This window comes from Mastomys coucha, unplaced genomic scaffold, assembly GCF_008632895.1.
Source record: "Mastomys coucha isolate ucsf_1 unplaced genomic scaffold, UCSF_Mcou_1 pScaffold21, whole genome shotgun sequence".
Lineage (NCBI taxonomy): Eukaryota > Metazoa > Chordata > Mammalia > Rodentia > Muridae > Mastomys > Mastomys coucha.
The window spans coordinates 1,182,932-1,200,896 of NW_022196904.1; the positions used below are offsets into that span (position 1 = coordinate 1,182,932).

A 17,965-nucleotide genomic window follows, 5' to 3' on the forward strand; every position below is an offset into this window, starting at 1 on the left:
TATCCAATAGAGGGCTAATATCCAATATATACAGAGAACTCAAGAAGGTAGACTCCAGAGAACCAAATAACCCTATTAAAAAATGGGGTACAGAGCTGAACAAAGAATTCTCAACTGATGAATACCGAATGGCTGAGAAGTACCTAAAAAATGTTCAAAATCCTTAGTCATCAGGGAAATGCAAATCAAAATGACCCTGAGATTCCACCTCATACCAGTCAGAATGGCTAAGATAAAAAACTCAGGTGACAGCAGATGCTGGTGAGGTTGATGCTGGTGAGGTTGTGGAGAAAGAGGAACACTCCTTCATTGTAGGTGGGATTGCAAGCTGGTAGAACCACTCTGGAAATCAGTTTGGCAATTCCTCAGGAAATTGGACATAGTACTCCCTGAGGACCCAGATATACCACTCTTGGGCATATACCCAGAAGATGCTCCAACATGTAATAAGGACACATGCTCCACTATGTTCATAGCAGCCTTATTTATAATAGCCAGAAATTGGAAAGAACCCAGATGTCCCTCGACAGAGGAATGGATACAGAAAATGTAGTACATCTACACAATGAAGTACTAGTCAGCTATTAAAAACAATGAGTTTATGAAATTCTTAGGGAAATGGAGATGGATCTGGAGAATATCACCCTGAGTGAGGTAACCCAATCCCAAAAGAACACACATGGTATGCACTCACTGATAAGTGGATATTAGCCCAGAAGATCGGAATACCCAAAATACAATCCACAAACCACAAGAAACTCAAGAAGAAGGAAGACCAAAGTATGGATACTTGATTCCTCCTTAGAAAAGAGAACAAAATACCCATGGAAGGAGTTGTAGAGATTAAAGGGATGACAATTCAGAGACTGGGCCACCTGGGAATCCTCCCATATTCAATCATCGAATCCAGACACTATTTTGGATGCCAGCAAGTGCAGGCTGACAGGAGCCTGATATAGCTGTCTCCTGAGAGGCTCTGACACTACCCAAATAATACAGAAGTAGAGGCTCACAGCCATCCATTGGACTGAGCACAGGGTCCTCAATGAAGGAGCTAGAGAAAGGATCCGAGCAGCTGAAGGGTTTGCAGCCGCTTAGGATGAACAACAATATGAACTAACTAGTACCCTCAGAGCTCCTGGGGACTAAAGTACCAACCAAAGATTGGACTAATGGTGGGACTAATGGCTTTAGCAGCATATGTACCACAGGATGGCCAAGTCAGTCATCAGTGGGAGGAGAGGCCCTTGGTCCTGTGTAGGTTCTATGCCCCAATGTAGGGGAATGCCAGGGCCAGGAAGCTGGAGAGAGTGAGTTGGTGAACAGGGGGAAGGGTTGGTTTTTTTTGTTGTTGTTTTTTGTTTTTTTTTTAAGAGGGGAAAGCCTGAAAGGAGATATCATTTGAAATGTAAATAAAGAAAATATGTAATAAAAAAAGGGAAAAAAAACTTGTGCTTGATGAAGATGTCAGGAAGATCTTGCTGCTGTTGCAGAAATGTGTAGTTTGAGAAGTGGTGAGCTGGCCCAGGGGGAAGCAAGGAGGAAGGCTGGGGACACTGAAGCAGCTCAGCCAGGGCCAGAAGTTAGGAAAATCAAGGCTCTGAGAGTTGAGTAAATTCCAAATGTAAGTGATAATGAGAAGGATGCCTTAATAGCCTAAGGGAATATTTGAGATCTCTCTTCATTGTTTTGAACAGTTTCAGGCATTTACATTAATAAATTTGGCCATTTTCACGCCTTCTCATCCTCTTCTTCTTCCATTGAAACCCTTTTTACCAAGTCCCCTTTCTAAAGCAATGTCTCCTTGGTGTATGATCCACTGTATTGAATTAGGGTTGCTTGCTCCAGGATCAGGAAAGGGTGCATATTTACTGGAGCAAGGGAAACCTATCAGTGGTTACACCACTGAAGAAGCTGACACTCCCTCTCCCCACAACTGCTAATTACCAACAGCACCAATGAAGCCCATCTCCCATCAGCAGTAAAACATTGATTGGCCTGTGGTGGTTTAAATATGCTTGGCCCAGAAAGTGGAACTATTAGGAGATGTGGCCTTGTTGGAGTAGATGTGGCCTTGTTGTAGGAAGTGTGTCACTGTGGGCATGGGCGTTAAGACCTCCCTTCTAGCTGACTGAAAACCAGTCTTCTCCTACTGGCTGTCAGATGAAGATGTAGAACCCTCAGCTCCTCTTATGCCATGCCTGTCAAAATGCTGCCATGCTCCTGCCTTGATGATAATGGACTGAACCTCTGAACCTGTAAGACAGCCCTAACTAAATGTTGTCCTTATAAGAGTTGACTTGGTCATGGTGTCTGTTCACAGCAGTAAGGCCCTAACTAAGACAAGGCCCAACCTTGTGCAGGCCTTGTGAAGATAACCACAGCTGCAGTGAGTTCACTCTATCCAGATGACAACATCTTTTTGCACATCTCTCCATTCTCTTACTCTTAACAATCTTTTGCCCCCCTCTCCTATGACATTCTTTACTTTTTTAATATGTATTTGTCTCAATCTTACACTTGTTTTGCCTACATTTATGTACATCACATGCATACAGTGCCTACAGAAGCCAGAAAAGGGCATCAGATTCCTTGGCATTGGCATTACAGACAATGGTTGGAAGCCACCATGTTGCTACTAGGAACCAAACCCAGGGCCTCTGCATGAGCTACAAGTGCTCTTTACTACTGACCCATTTCTCCAGTCCCACTGTTGATGTGAGCCCTGCAGAGGCTGATATGGATGCCCCACTGAAGGCTTAGCTCCCCACCATCACTATCCACTTTAGCCAATTACAGACTTCTACATTAACTGATGCCCACTGCATTAAGAGGCTTCTCTGGTGATTTGGGATTTCATTTTTAAGAAAATAAGAAAAACTATAGGCATACATATTGCACAATCATGTTCTTTGTCTAAATATATAACTGGTACCACTTAATGGAAACAGAATTGTGGGAGGCAATAAAAATAACAGCTGATGCCTCCTAGCTCTTTCTGTATGTCAGGCATATCTTTAAATCCCCTCCAGGCAGTTTACTTGAATCTCACTACAGAACACCATACCACCCAGGCTTGCCTCAAAATTATGACAGTCTTGCCTCTGCTCCCAGCATACTGGGATAACAGGCATGTCCCACAGTGTCCAACTTCAATTTTTATTCTATTGTGATAAAACTGTTTCCATTATGAGACCTTTTTGTAGATGAGCATACTGAAGTTCAGGGGCTTCATTCATTTGAAAAATGTTTTGCATGAAGACATGGAGCTGGATTGCAACCTGTGCAGACATCTTATCCTTACCTCTTACCTTTATTAAATGAAGAAAAATAGTAGTTTAATCAGGGAGGAGGTCCTTGCCTTCTAGAACCAAATTCAGGTACCTGAATCAAGATGTCAACTGTGGATATTTGAACAAACATACAGCTAAACCCAGAGAAGCAGGCTGGTAGAAATTTGGCTCCCAGAAATATCTGACTAGGTGGGTTTTTTTTGTCTTTAATTTTAGTGGGTTAAGCGAAATGCATTTATTTGCAGGTTTAGTCAAAATTAGGAGGAGAAAAAAAAGCACCTGTTTCTCCTTACCTTACCCAACAGTGTTTCAGTTTATAGAGAAGATTAAACAAAAAGCTAGTGGGTGAGGGCCCCCTGCCCCAGTGTAGCTCTGTGAACTGAGTTGCGTTTCTGATTCCACAGTGGAGGTGTTAAGCCCCAAGATGGAGGGGAAATACCACTGCTCCAAATCATCATGGCCAAATTAACTAAAGCAAGCCATCAACGGAGGCAGCCTTTCTTATTCATGGGCACAGGCTGCCACACACTATGGCAGGGTTTGAGAGGTCAGCTTTGGGTGTGAGGGAGACAAGGCTGTTTAGCTCAGAGGAAGGGGATTTCCAAATATGAGATTTGGTGGGTCAAATAGGTACAGTTATCAGACCAAAACGTAAGTTAGTCCTAACAACTTCCTGAAACACAGACATGGTTACAAGGAGGGCGTAACAACAGGTAGTCATAACAAGATAGTTATAACAACCTTATTGAAACAGAGGTAGGGTTGCAAGATGATTATAAACAACTTTGTGAAACAAAAACATGATTTCCATTCCTGGAAAAGGCAATGTAGAACCATTTTTAGTTAAAGTTACAGGTGGGGCATGGCCCAGTCCTGCAGAAATAGAGGTTTAATCATAAACAGGAATGAACCTCGTTTGTCCTTACTGTAAAATGGCTTATAAGCCTAAGATGGGGAGGAATGCTGAAGAATTAAGATGGGGAGTTAGAGAACTGACTCCTAACAGTTATCTTCTGATCTCCATGTGCACACCACGGAACATGCCCACTGATACTTACATATGAATCATGCACACAAATGCACAGTAACAATGGGTATTTTAGAGTTGCCTTAACTCTGCTTTTAAATTGCCTTAAATAGATAATTTATTGGATATAGAAACATTGGTTGGTGATTATTTCGTTTTAAAGTTTGAAGTTCATTGTTTCATTCTCTCCTAGCTTGTAGTATTGTGGACAACAGACCCAATGTTACTCTAGTGTTTCCATCTTTATATGTGACTTTGTATTTTCACTTATAGTTTTCAATGTCACTTTATTTGAATTTTAATTATGGTATGTCATAGAGGGATTTTTTTTTCTGATACCACGTATTTGAAGTTAAGAATGCTTCCTCTGTTTGGATGTCTATTAATTTTCTAGGGTGTGGGAAACTATTGACAATAATCTCATAGGAAAGCTTGTTTCAACAATTTGATTTTATTCTTCTATCCAAGATATTTGTAGATTTTGTCTTTTGAATGTGTCTTAAAATTTTTGGTCATGCTCTTGCTTAAATTTTCTTTATATACTTATATATGTATTATTATATTAATCTTGTTCATCTGTAATAGTTTAGTATTTTTTCTGTGTAATTTTATCAGACAGCAATGCTTCATATTACATTGTTTTATTGATCAATGTTTTTATTTCCAGAATTTCCATATAGTTCTTTGCAGTGTTTCTCTTTCCTTTTTGCTGTTTTTCTCCACATTTTAATTGTTTTAATGTTTTACTGGTTATTTTATTTATTTGCATTTCAAATGTTATCCCGTTTCCTGGTTTCCCCTCTGCAAACCCCCTATCCCACTCCTCCTGCTTCTATGAGGGTGCTCCCCAACCCACCAACCCACTCCTGCCTCACCACCCTAGCATTCCCCTACACTGGGACATCAAGCCTTCATAGGACCAAGAGCCTCCCCTCTCACTGATGCCAGATAAGGCCATCCTCTGCTACCTATGCAGCTGGAGCCATGGGTCCCTCTATGTGTACTCTTTGTTTGGTGGTTTAGTCCCTGAAAGCTCTGGTGGGGCCGGGGTCTGGTTGGTTGATATTTTTCTTCTTCCTATGGGGTTGCAAACCCCTTCAACCCCTTCAGTCCTTTCCATATATCCTCCATCTGTGCTCAATCTTGGCTACAAGCATCCACATCTGTATCGATAAGGCTCTGGTAGAGCCTCTTAGGAGAACAGACATATCAAGCTCCTGTCAGCAAGCCCTCACATTTAAATTTTTTACACCAAGCTACGATTTCATTCGTACCCTCTGGAAACTTCCTTCTCTTTGTGTTAAATGGTTTCAGAACTCTCGTTTTTATTCTTTGGGCTAAATTCTATTTGATTCCTCTACTTGGTGTTTGTCTTAGTTAGGGCTCTACCGCTATGAATAGACACCATGACCAAGGCAAGTCTTATAAGGACAACATTTAATTGGAGCTGGCTTACAGGTTCAGAGACTCAGCCTGTTATCATCAGGGTGGGAGCATGCCAGTGTCCAGGTAGGGATGACGCAAGAGGAGCTAAGGGTTCTACATCTTGTTCTGAAAGCAAACAGGAGAAGACTATCTCCCAGGGAGCTAGGATGAGGGCCTTAATGCTCATGCCCACAATGACACACTTCCTAACAATGACACACCTACTCCAACAAGACCACACCTCCTAATAGTGCCACTTCCTGGGCCAATCATGACTTGCAATGATGAGAGTACTGAAGGGAATCAAAAATGGAGATCCAAAGTGAGAAACTAGAAATATGGCTTCTAACCATCACAGTGTTTAAAACTGCCTAATAGTAGTACACCAAAACCTTGATCTGGCAATCTAGTTACATCATCCTCTTTGTTTTCTGATGTTGTGAAGTAATGGCTTGTCAGAGTGGAGTTTTTACTCCTGTGTGTGGCATCTTTTTGCATCTGTTGGAATATGTGAGTCTTTTGGGTTGAAGTTCCTCCTTCCTTTTTCCACAATTTTTTGTTTTCTCTGATATGAATCCTATAGATTAGTTATTTTCACCTGGATTTATGTTAATGGGAAAAGCTGACTACAGTAATGACTATGATCCTTTGACCAGATTCTCAGTGTGGACTGCACTAGGAGATGAGGAGATATTGTTCTCTTTAGTCATGTTCCCTGGGATATTTGTAACCAGAAACACCAGGGTCCTGTTTGTCCATATGGGAGTAAGCTGCCTTGTCAAGCAGAATTCATGCCTCCAGTGTCACTCTTTCTGGGATTCCTGAAGATGCAGAAAGCCCCAAGTCAAGAGTCTTTAGGAAACGGTACTCAACCATTTCTACATCAATAACCACAGTAGAAGCCCCATTCCCAGTCTCTCACTTTGGATCTCCATTTTTTATTTCTGTCAGTACTCTCATCATTACAAGTTCTCACCTTCCATACTTGAGGGTCCTGGGTACCATCTCCCCTGTGGCTCTATGTGCAAAAAACCACCATCACTGTCACCAATTCCACCCTTCCAGTCCTTATGTCCCACTACTCTCTGCTGATTGGAGCTCCACTGCTGTCTTCAGAGCTGTGAAAGTTTCTTAATTTTTGAGTTATGCAAAATTTTACTGGAAATATATACCCTAATTTGATTATTGCACAGGTATCCTTGTATAAAAATAGCACACATCACTCAATAAATATGTAGTCATGTCATTAATAAAAACAAAAACTGACATCTTGGCTGAATTAAAAATGATGGCTTTTTCTTCAATACTAATTTAAGAAATGCCAAATGTCTCATACCTCCAAATTGATATTCATGGTTTTTAAGAGATTAAACAGAAAAATGGTCTTCAAATGGTGTTCTTTCTGTAATGAAGAGTGGCCCACATTCTTATTCTCTCAGCAAAGACCAAGCTTTTAAGAAAAATTTCCCAGAACATTTGTTAAGGATATTTTGTGATTATAGGGGTAGATATAGCCCAACCCCAAGATTCTGTTTTACAGTAAACAGAAACCTCACTGAGCTACAGTATCAAACTGGTTCCTGACTACAAAATGGAGTTGGGCTGATTTCTCAAAGCCTGTGTAGCTCAGGCTGGCCTAGAACTCTCTATGAACCCAAGGAACTTCTGATCATCCCGCCTCCTCCATGTCTTGAGTTTTTGTAGGAGTTCACCACCACTTCCACTTCAGGCTGTAGTAGAGCTACAACCAAAGGCTTGCTTCATACATGCTAAGTGTAAGCCCTCTTCTAACTGAACTACATCCCCAGCCCCAAGACTCCATTTTCTGGAAGGAGATGTTTGAGAACAGATTTTGCTATGCAGTTCAGGCTGGGTTCAAAAAGATGACCTTCTGGTTTTGTGTACCATTATGTCAACAATTCATTTTGATTCTGACTACTTCCTCCTTTTTCTATGACAAAGTTGCTGACAAGCCATCCTGTAGTTTGTTCTTAACTGTCCTAAACTACAGCTTAGCTTACTATGAACGAAGCTTTTCACTGTTGAAAAAAATGGATGGCGAGTCAGAGAGAATCCAGATGTGATTCCCAACACACATGGCAGCTCACAACCATCTGTAACTCTAGTTCTAGGAGATCCAACACCCTCTTTTGCTTTCCAGGGGTGCCAGATGCATATATAGTGCATAGATATAGTTAAAGGCAAAATACTCATACATATAAAACAATTAATTTTTTAATGAATGGAGGTGCAGCTTGGTGATAAAGCAAGTTGCCTTGGCATGTTTCAGCCCCTGGGCTTTATCTCCAACACTGAAAAGAATGGGGAAATGCTGTGGATAGTATGCCATGATAGCGACTGCTAGCAGCAGGCTGGGATGGAAACATCTCAGAATGTTCCACAGCAGCTCCTTGTAAAAAAAAAAAAAAAAAAAGAAAAAAGAAAGAAAGAAAGAAAGAAAGAAAGAAAGAAAGAAAGAAAGAATGGCATCTGAGACCCTGAGAAGCATGAGACACATCCCTCCAGAGGACCTGCCATCTGAAATAAGGTACTGCTCACATTAGGCTAGGATAGGGACATCTCAGTAGCCTGTGGCAGCTCCTTTTGTAAAAAAGGAAAACAGTTGTTCATTTCTCCTAACCTTAGCCCTGGACAACGGCTGTATAGATTTCATTTGTGCATGACTGCTTTTCAGTTGGCCTTGGTGTGCGTAATTATTCTATTATATCTGACTCTTCTATTTCTTTCTCCTTCTGTTCTGCTGAATTCTGTGAAACTAAGTGTTCCTTGATGTAGTGATTCTTAAACAATTAAACATTGAGGCATAGGGGCACAGCACAGAACAGTCCTAATGCACCTAACAGGTGCATGCTGTATGTTCTCATCTTAGAAACAATGTAATAACTGCACAACGGTAGATCTAGATTCATGTAGGACTTGCAAAGAAAGTTTGAAGGAATTATTAGAAAATTAAATAGAGCCAACATTGGGACCCCAAGAAAAGAAAAAACTATTGAAGTTATGAAGTAAGTTTTGCACAACATTTAAGAGTGGTTCCTAGATAAGAAAGTATAGAATGCATAAAATTATATATTAGTAAAACTAAGTCAAAACATTGGGACTCTAAGGAGAGTCATTTTGTGCAATGTACAGAAACAGAAAGTTAGCAGAACTACTGAGTTAAGGGTTAATTTGATTCTTTCTGGCCACAGCCTGGCAGCTTTGCCCATGTCACTTATCATTAGGGCTTCAAAGAAAAATGCAAGTAGCTGGCCTCAGAGCTCTGAGCTCTGAAGTATAATAAGTCAAAGTTTAAATAATGATAAGTTTGCGATTATTATTATTTGGGCCTTAGGCCTGGGAATAGGGGAAGCTTGAAACTTGGGGGACAATTGTAATTCTTGATTCTTTGTGGGATGTGGTTATTCCTTGGAATTTGATTTGGCAATGATTATACAATATCTTTTTTTTTTTCCTACCTGCTTTTGGAGTATCAATAAAAGACTGGGGCAAAAAAAAGGTTGACGAGCAAGTGGAGAGTGAGTGAGATGAGAGTGAGGTGTGCATGAGGTAAGTGTAGAGTGAGTAGAGAGAACGTGAGAGAGAATGTGAAGAGTGAGTGGAGATAACGTGAGAGAGAATGTGAAGAGTGAGTGAAGAGAATGTGAGAGAGAATGTGAAGAGTGAGTAGAGAGAATGTGTATGGAGAATGTGTGTGAATGAAAGGAGAGTGCATGTGGTATGTGTGAGATGTGTGTGAAGAGTATATGTGTGAGTGAAAGGGGAACACACGGAGGTGTGTAGGAGTGTGGGAATTCGAGAAAAGAAAAGTGCACAGGAGAATGCAGAGTGTGTGCAGTCTTAAGCTGCGAATGAGAGAGAGAGAGAGAGAGAAAGAGAGAGAGAGAGAGAGAGAGAGAGAGAGCTTAAGCCTTGAAAAATTGCCTGTCAGTTTGTACCTAAAATGTAGTCTGTGTCTATTATGTGCCTTCCAGATGTCCCTGCTTCCAGTTGAGAACTCTGATCCTGTGTTGAGGCTGGATCCTGACAGGGAAAAAGAACAAACAAGACATCATACATTGGAGTCTCTCAAGACAGAAAGAGCAAAAGTTTGCAATTTTAAAATAAGCAAGGAACTGGGCACTGGTGATGAATACCTTTAATCCTAGCACTCAGGAGGCAAAGGCAAGCAGACCTCTGTGAGCTCGAGACCAGCCTGGTCCATAGAATGAGTTCGAGAACAGCTGGGGCTATATAGAGAAACCCTGTCTCTAAATAAGTAAATAAAAATACAACAAGGAAGGAAGTTGAGAAAGGCGATCATACTTTGGGTAAGTATACAACAGTCTGGGGTTTGCTGGTTCTGAAAGTGAAAGTAGCTGGCTCAGGACAAAGACAGCTAACAAAGAACAGGAACTGGAATTTCAGCAAAGCCACAAAAGGAGATAGGTGGAGATGTCAGAGCTGAACAGGACAGTTAATGGAATTATGGAGCTTAAGCAGGAGATGAGGTCCTCAGCAAGGTGGACTCAAATAGGTAGAAAAGACTCACTGAAACAGAGGTGAGGAGGACCTACCATTCACTTTGGTTTTGGTGGAAGGAAAACATGGCTCAAACTAAAGCATAAAAATAAAGTAAAAAAAAACAGGTGGGGCTCACTTGTTCTTCCACCACTTAGGAGGCAGGAGAGGTAGGAGAATCAAGAATTGAGAAGTCTGGGTTACATAGTAACAATCTTATTTAAAAAAACAAAAACAAAAACAAACAAACAAAAAAACCCAAAAACCTGGGGACTAGAGAGATGGCTCAGTGGTTAATTGTTAAGAGCAGTTGCTACCCTTCCAGGGGACTCAGATTCAATTCCCAACATCCACGTATCTCCAGTTAGCGGAGACCCAGTATCCTCTTCTGCCTTCTGTGGGCACTAGACGTGCATGAAGTACAAGACTTACATATAGGCAAAACATCCATGCACATAATTTTTTAATAGAGCTCAAGAGATGGCCTAGCAGTTACCATAACATACAGGGCATCTGGCACTTGGTTCTCTGCACCCATATCGCGTGGCTCAGAACCTCCTGTAACTACAATTGCAAGGAATCCAATTCCCTCTTCGGAACTCCATGACCACCTGAGCATGCACACACTCGTGCACACATACACATAAAAAACTATTTTAATTTGCAAAGACTGTATCAGGTATGCAGACATGGTGGTGTCTTACATATATACAAACAGAGTGAGGGTTGGAAGGAGGGAGGGAGGAGGGGAGAGAGAAGAGAGAAAGACAGAGAGAGAGGGAGAGGGGGTAGGAGAGGGAGGGATGGAGGGAGGGAGGGAGGGAGAGAGAGAGAGAGAGAGAGAGAGAGAGAGAGAGAGAGAGAGAGAGAGAGAGAGAGAATATGGAAATGAGACAGGCATGCTCCTAAGCTCCTCTCCCTATGGTGATTCCTGTGTCAAATCATGAGAGTTCCAATCTTCTAGTTTTGCAGTCTAAAGTCAAACCCAGCATTATTCTCCACACTTCCTTTTCCTCATACCTCAGCAAATTATGGAAGTCTGCCCCTCACAACTCTCCAAGGCCGGCACACATCTCACGACCTCCACCCTCACCTGTCATTTACAAAGTTACGTGGACTCCCCTTGCTTTCTCCTAAGATGTTACCTTTAACCCGCCCTGTATATGGTGGTGTAATTAATCTGTTAAAAGCCTGTCAAAATCACCTGGAAATAGGGGGCACTCTTTTGGCAAGAAGAGTGACAGAAGACATAATAGCATGAGGTGCCAGGAAGGGCACCCACGCACTGTACCAGCCTAGTTCATCTCAGAATTTGTGCTCTTCCAGATGAGAGGGGGTAATGTGCCAACTTCATGTCTGTCATTCTTGGAAATCATTCCCTTGAGAGCAAAACTCTGTCAGGAGCAGAAGAGGGGTGCTGGGGAGACGCTTCCATAGACAAAGGTTTCTGAGTTTCTGAGGAAGCATGACATCCTGATTTCAATTCCCAAAACCCACAACAAGCCAGATGTGGTAGCTAATGTCTGTAATCCCAGCACTCCTGCATTGAGATGAGATGCAGAAGCAGGAAAATCACTCGGGAGCAGGAAGACAGCAAGAGAGAGTCTGTCTCAATGAGACAGAACGAGAGGACCAACTCATGAAAATTTTCTTCTGACCTCCATGCATGTGCCACGGCATACACATAAAGCACTTATGCACACACTTACACACATATGCACACACACATACACACGTATACACACACACACAAAAAAAAACACACACATACACACACACCAAATTGCTGAAAACTCAGAAGTAACTGAGGAATTATTGGAAATTGATGGTTTCTTAGAGAAGTAGAATTATTTTTCTGTGGAAAAGTGATAACTTGTATGTTGCCTACCTATGCCCCAGTGGATAACTTTACATACATACATATATGGGCAGCAAGTACCTGGACTTTGGGTTTAAAACAAATGAACAAATAACTAAACACAAAACAAAACATTTTTAAAAAGAAGATATAAAACTGGAATGGAGATGTGTTGGGAGAAATCATAAGAATTAGACTGAGGGAGTGGGGAATGGATATGATCAAGATACATTGTATACATATATGAAAAATTTAAAGAGTAAATAATTGATATTAAAACTATGTATAGGGCTAGGAATAGAGAAACGTGTCTTTAATCCAAGGCAGGGCAGGCAGACCTCTGTGAGTTCATGATTGAGCCTGGTTTACATAGTGAGTTTCAGGACAGCCCAGACTACCTAGAGAGACCATGCCTCAGAAAAACAAAAATATAAATGTATGAAACTGGTTGTGGTGGCACACATCAGTAAATACTGATGTTAAATTATGCTATTGTTGCAAGCATCCCCCTGATACTTATCCTCCTGAAAATAAACATGTTGGGAGATGTGGGACAATCGATCTAAGTGACAACTGTTAAGTCAATCTAGCTGTCCTTTTGCCAGCACAATCAACTTTGAGTATTCTAGATATACCCAGCAGAAGCTATGCAACAGTTGCAGCTGCCCACTGTCAACACACAACCCTGGCTCCTGAAGTTGCAGCCTCAGCCATAACTGGTTGGAAAGTCTACAGTGAAGTGTCTCTCTAAATATTCCTACCCAGGTCAGTCAAGGAGCACTTCCCCTGGTGGCCAAGCCAAGAAAATGTTGTGATTGGTACAAAAAGAACAGTGCTGTAATTAGGGTGAATACTGCTGTGGGGCATCCACCAGAGAAGATCTCTCAGACATGGGTTTAAACCAACAGAAAATTTTTAATCATCCATCCTGCAACCACACTGGATGTTTGGGATCCCATTATAGCATGGACTAAGCAGTTCTTAGGGTGAGCTTTTAAACACAAAAACCATATCCTGAAGCAACATACTTCAGTCAGCAAGAACATTTATCCAGAAACAGACTACAGAGGTGAAAAGGTAAGGTTAGTATATTTAGAAATTATCCTAGAATTGTGAATTTTGATGGGTTAGGTCTTCATTTTAGTAGGTAGTACTATCTACGTGCTGAGTTTTATGGCCTGAAAGTTACTTCCATCATGGAAGCATGAGTCTGGGGGCCTGTTACAGCAACTGTAGTGTGTGTGTGTATGTGTGTGTATGTGTGTGTATGTGTGTGTGTTTATAAAAGTTGTTTATAAAAGTTGGTAAGTTTAGACAAGTAATACTTTTTAAACTATTTACACTGTATAAAAAAATCCCTTTTAAGTAGGTTTTTTACCCTCCCCTACTTGACACGTTTTGCATTCAAACAATACACACATGTAAGGAACCCTGCAGTGGGTCAGGAATACACACAAAGGCATGTATACATGTATGAAAACTGCAAGGGACACTTGACAGGAAAATGAATGCTTTCAGCAAAAGAGAGAGGGGGTTAGAAGGTAGTGATGAGAGAGGGATCTTGAAAACTACTAAAATCTTGTGTGTTTCTGTCTGTGTGTTTGTATACGTGTGTGTGTGTGTGTGTGTGTGTGTGTGTGTCGGTGTGTCTGTATGTGTTTGTCTGTGTGTATGTGTATATGTGTGTCTGTGTGGCTATGTGTATCTATGTATGTCTGTGTGTCTGTGTGTATGTGTATGTGTGTGTGCCTGTGTTATGTGTGCCTGTGTCTCTGTGTGTGTGTCTTTGGGTCATGTAGATGTCTGTAGGTGGTGTGTCTGTGGGTGTCCATGTCTGTGTATATCTGTGTGTGTGTGTGTGTGTGTGTGTGTGTGTGTGTGTGTGTGTAGCTTTCAGTGAACTTTGTAAAATGTGGTAATCTGCCAAATACTTTTCCAGGCTCCTGATATCTAACCAAGACAACACTCCTTGGTTACATTTGTATTCCTACAGACCAATAGGAGAAAGAAGATCGGAAGCCACAGTTACAATACCGGAGTCCCCTCACCATAGCTGCACCTCACTGCAGTTCATCACCCACTGTCACCCATAGCCACAAAACGCTGAATGGAAAGTTCCAGGAGTCAACAGATTGCACCTTTTCAATCGTGTGCCTCTCTGAGTAGTTTGATGAAGTTTTTCTCAAAACAATATTCCATCCAAAAGGTACGGTAATAACTTCTATTACAGTGTTGTACGGTTGCCCTGTTTTATTTTTAGTGATGACTGCTAGGCCTTGTGCCTAGTTTATATACTGAGCTTTGTCAGGAGGGTTGTGGGAATGCAGGCACAGAGTATATATATAGATTCAATACTCAGTGTGGTTTCAGGCATCTGCTGGGTGTCTTGAAATGAATTCCCCACAGATGGCAAGCTGCTGTGAGCTTGTTCACAGTCTGCTTAAAGTGATCAGGAAAGACAGTTGAGAAGCTTGCGTCAGATAGCTAGAGGGCCACAGAGAAGCTTGCATCAGATAGCTAGAGGGCCACAGAGAAGCTTGCATCAGATAGCTAGAGGGCCGCAGACCTTAGGAAGTGCAGAGTCCTGGGTTTTGAGTAAAGGGGTAGGAAGAGAGAAGGTGCCAGGTAGTTGACTCTAGATCACGTGGGGCCCTGTCACTCTTTGAAGTTACCCTGAGTAAAAGGGCAAGTATCAAAAACCGACCCAAGTTGAAGACAACTCCAGTGGTGAGCAGTGAGTCTCCTTTTCCTAGACTTCCTCTACAAAACTGAACTACTCACACAAGAGATCTGTCATTGCAGTAACCCTCAAACAGTCTCATCCATCTTCCTCAGCAGCTTCTTATCCCTTCTTTCTCATAGCTCTGCATTGAGTTGACTTCTGAATGCCTATGTTGTGGATGGAGGTCTCAAGGAGATCCTCACATATGTGGCATAGTAACCCCTGAGTTGTACAGTACACACCTCACAGATCTGTGTGTGGTGAGTCTATAATATTCCTATTGTGTATCTGCAGAGGTTTGTGCCTGTAATATTATTTTACCAGGTAACAAGATGTCTTAGCTTCTCTCACGTGTATGAAAAAGATAGCATTAGAAGCATCCAGAAGAGGAACATAAACACAAGATCCTCAAGGTCATTATTAATAAATAAAATAAATTGCTATACTGGGCTGGGTAATTATGACAGGGTTTTAGTCACCAGACTGTAACTATGTACAGTCACTGAGATCGGATGAGAAATTGCAGCCCAGCTGGCTCATTGTACCAGGAACTCCCACAGCCAGCAGAGTAATTATAGCAGAGACACTAGATCTGCTGTGTGATTACCATGCAGTCATGGAGTCCAAAGCGATAATAGCATGGTTCCAAACACAGGCACTAGGCAATAACTAGAGACATGATCACAACTCAGAGACAGAGGGATGTCCCTGAAACATCAAGCCTCAGGATGCCCAGGAGCGCTTCACCACCCTCAAAAGCCCCCAAAAGTTGAATGATTTTCCCCGGTTTTTTATTTGGTTCTTAGAATTAAACCTAGCTCCTTACACATGATATCAAGGTCTCTACCACTGAGCCACGCCCCTAACTTCTCTCTGATGGATTCTAGGCAGGTGTTCTACCACTGAGCCATTTTATTCCCCTTCCCCGTTCAGCACAAGTCTTTTCCTCATACTCATGTCCTTTTGCTTTGTTTTGTGGCCCACTAAGTTTAACTAGGGCCCTCTGTGGGACCATGAGTTTAAAACTATTCATTGGAGCCTGACGGACTCACCAGTAGGTACAAAACTAAAGGCAATGATACACCTACCCTCCGAATCTGTCAGTGTCCAAGAGTTCAGCAGAGAACGGTGAAGCATCACAAATAACTGCTCTATCCTTAACTGACTGATTGTTAACTAACCGGATCTTGTGCAAGGCCTAGTGCAGGTGACCACAACGGTTGGGGTATCATGATTGCAATGGTTGAGTCCTGCTAGGGAGAAGGAATTTCACGGTTCTTCCTATCTTCTAGCTCTTACATTCTTTCTACCCTCTCTCCCTCAATGTTCCCTGAGCCTACCAGGGGGATAATATGAATATCTTATTTTATGGCTAAGCACTCAACAGTCACCCCAAACAGCCATGAGTCTCTGCATTCACTGCCATTCATGCAAAGAAAAGCTTCTCTGGTTCAGGCTTAGGAAAGGAGTTTTGGTGCTAGGAGGTAGCTTTGTGCCATGACAATTTAGCTTAAAAAAAATGGAGCTCCTTCATCTTTATTTCTGAATAGTATTCTATTGTATGGATGTGCCACAGTTTAGCCAATTGCCCGCTGAAAAACACCGTGGCTGTTTCAAAAAACTTTGATCCAGAACCTATAGTTAGAAAGGTCATAGGTCATAATGGAGAACCTATTACTACTATTCTGCTAAGTGGATATAGTATTAAACAGACTCATTATATTATATAATGATTATATAACTAATCCTGATTATATTATGACTTATCATTGTATCTATAGATTAATACATCTCTCAACCCTCAGAGAAGCTTCTTTCTCTAGTATATGGGGACATGGAGACCCACAATTTGTCAAAGGTCAGAGAATAAGAGTCTAGGCCGGGCTCAGCCCTAAGATGGGGCAGAAAGATTTTAACAGCCAGATGACCACAAGGAAACAGTGTTTTCCAAAACAACAGGACAGATGCACATATGAACTTAGTGCTTGTTACAGCATGCAGAAGACCTGTACAAGCTCAAGTCGGATGAAATCCCAGCATGGGACAGGGATGTGAGCACAAAAATCCCATCCCCAGCTAAGGATCTATGGGCAATTGATAGCAGCTGAGAGGAGAGTCAGTGTTCTTCAAGGGTGTGGCCCCCGGTAGGTTGACTTCACATCAATAGATAGCCCTTAGCCAAGAGTATGGTGATAGCAACAGTGGGTTTTTAAAACAGAAATGAGGACACCAAGTTGGGTGAGAGTGGAAGAGGGTGCATCTGGCCTTCCCAGTGCACTCTCCTTATTTCACTTGGCTAAGGGTCCTTTTGTTCAACTGAGATGGAAGTCATGAACAAGCAAAGAGCAGCTCTTTTAGAATCGGGTCCCTCTGATGTCCTTAGTCAGGACACCTCCCAGCAGCACTCAGCAGCCATGTTCCAGGGCCCCAGCAGCTGGAGGAAGGAACTCTCTGAGGCTCTCTGAATGCTCAGTGGTAGGGGCTTACAGCTATGCCTTCTCTGACTTCTGCAAGCCTGTTGAGTGTGCCTGGGTCTGGCATCCATAGATGCCTTGTGCTCTTTGTGTTACTAACCCAACTCACTTTATGCACAATAGAGACTATAATGAAGCAATGCAATCATTCATGGGTTTTCCTGTGGCCCACATTTCATGAACATGTATGACAGAATGCAGAAAAGGGGTGTGTTAGTTAGTTAGTTGTTGTAATAAAGTGCCCTGACAAAAGCAAATTAAGGAAGAAAGGGGTTTATTTTACCTTACGATTCCAGAGGAATCAAGTCCCTCATCTCAGGAAAGCAATGGAAACATGCAAGGCTAGATAGGGTAGCAGGAGTAGAAAGTGGGCTAGTCACATTTTCATCTGCACACAGGAGGCAGAGACAGACATACAGACTGAGACAGAAACAGGCAGACAGAGAGACAGAGACAGAGACACAGAGAGACACAGAGATACAGAGATAGAGAGAGATCAGGAAGTGGGGTGAGGCTATAAACTCTCAAAGCCCACCCCTGATGATGATGTACTTCCCCCAGCAAGGTTCCACTTCCTGAAGGTTCCATAACCTCTTCAAACAGTAGCACCAATTGGGGGATCAAGTGTTCAACTACATGAGGCTA

General features: G+C 42.0%; 1 protein-coding gene across 2 annotated transcripts in view; it reads right to left on the minus strand.

Annotated features, from left to right (window-relative positions):
• The window catches only part of Lair1 (leukocyte associated immunoglobulin like receptor 1), an 83,886-nt gene that overhangs the window by 36,744 nt on the left and 29,177 nt on the right, over window positions 1-17,965 (minus strand). For both annotated transcript variants that reach the window (XM_031385087.1, XM_031385088.1), the window contains one exon: window positions 9,705-9,789. The gene's annotated coding sequence lies outside the window, so the exon portion shown is untranslated. The remainder of the gene's footprint in view (window positions 1-9,704; window positions 9,790-17,965) is intronic.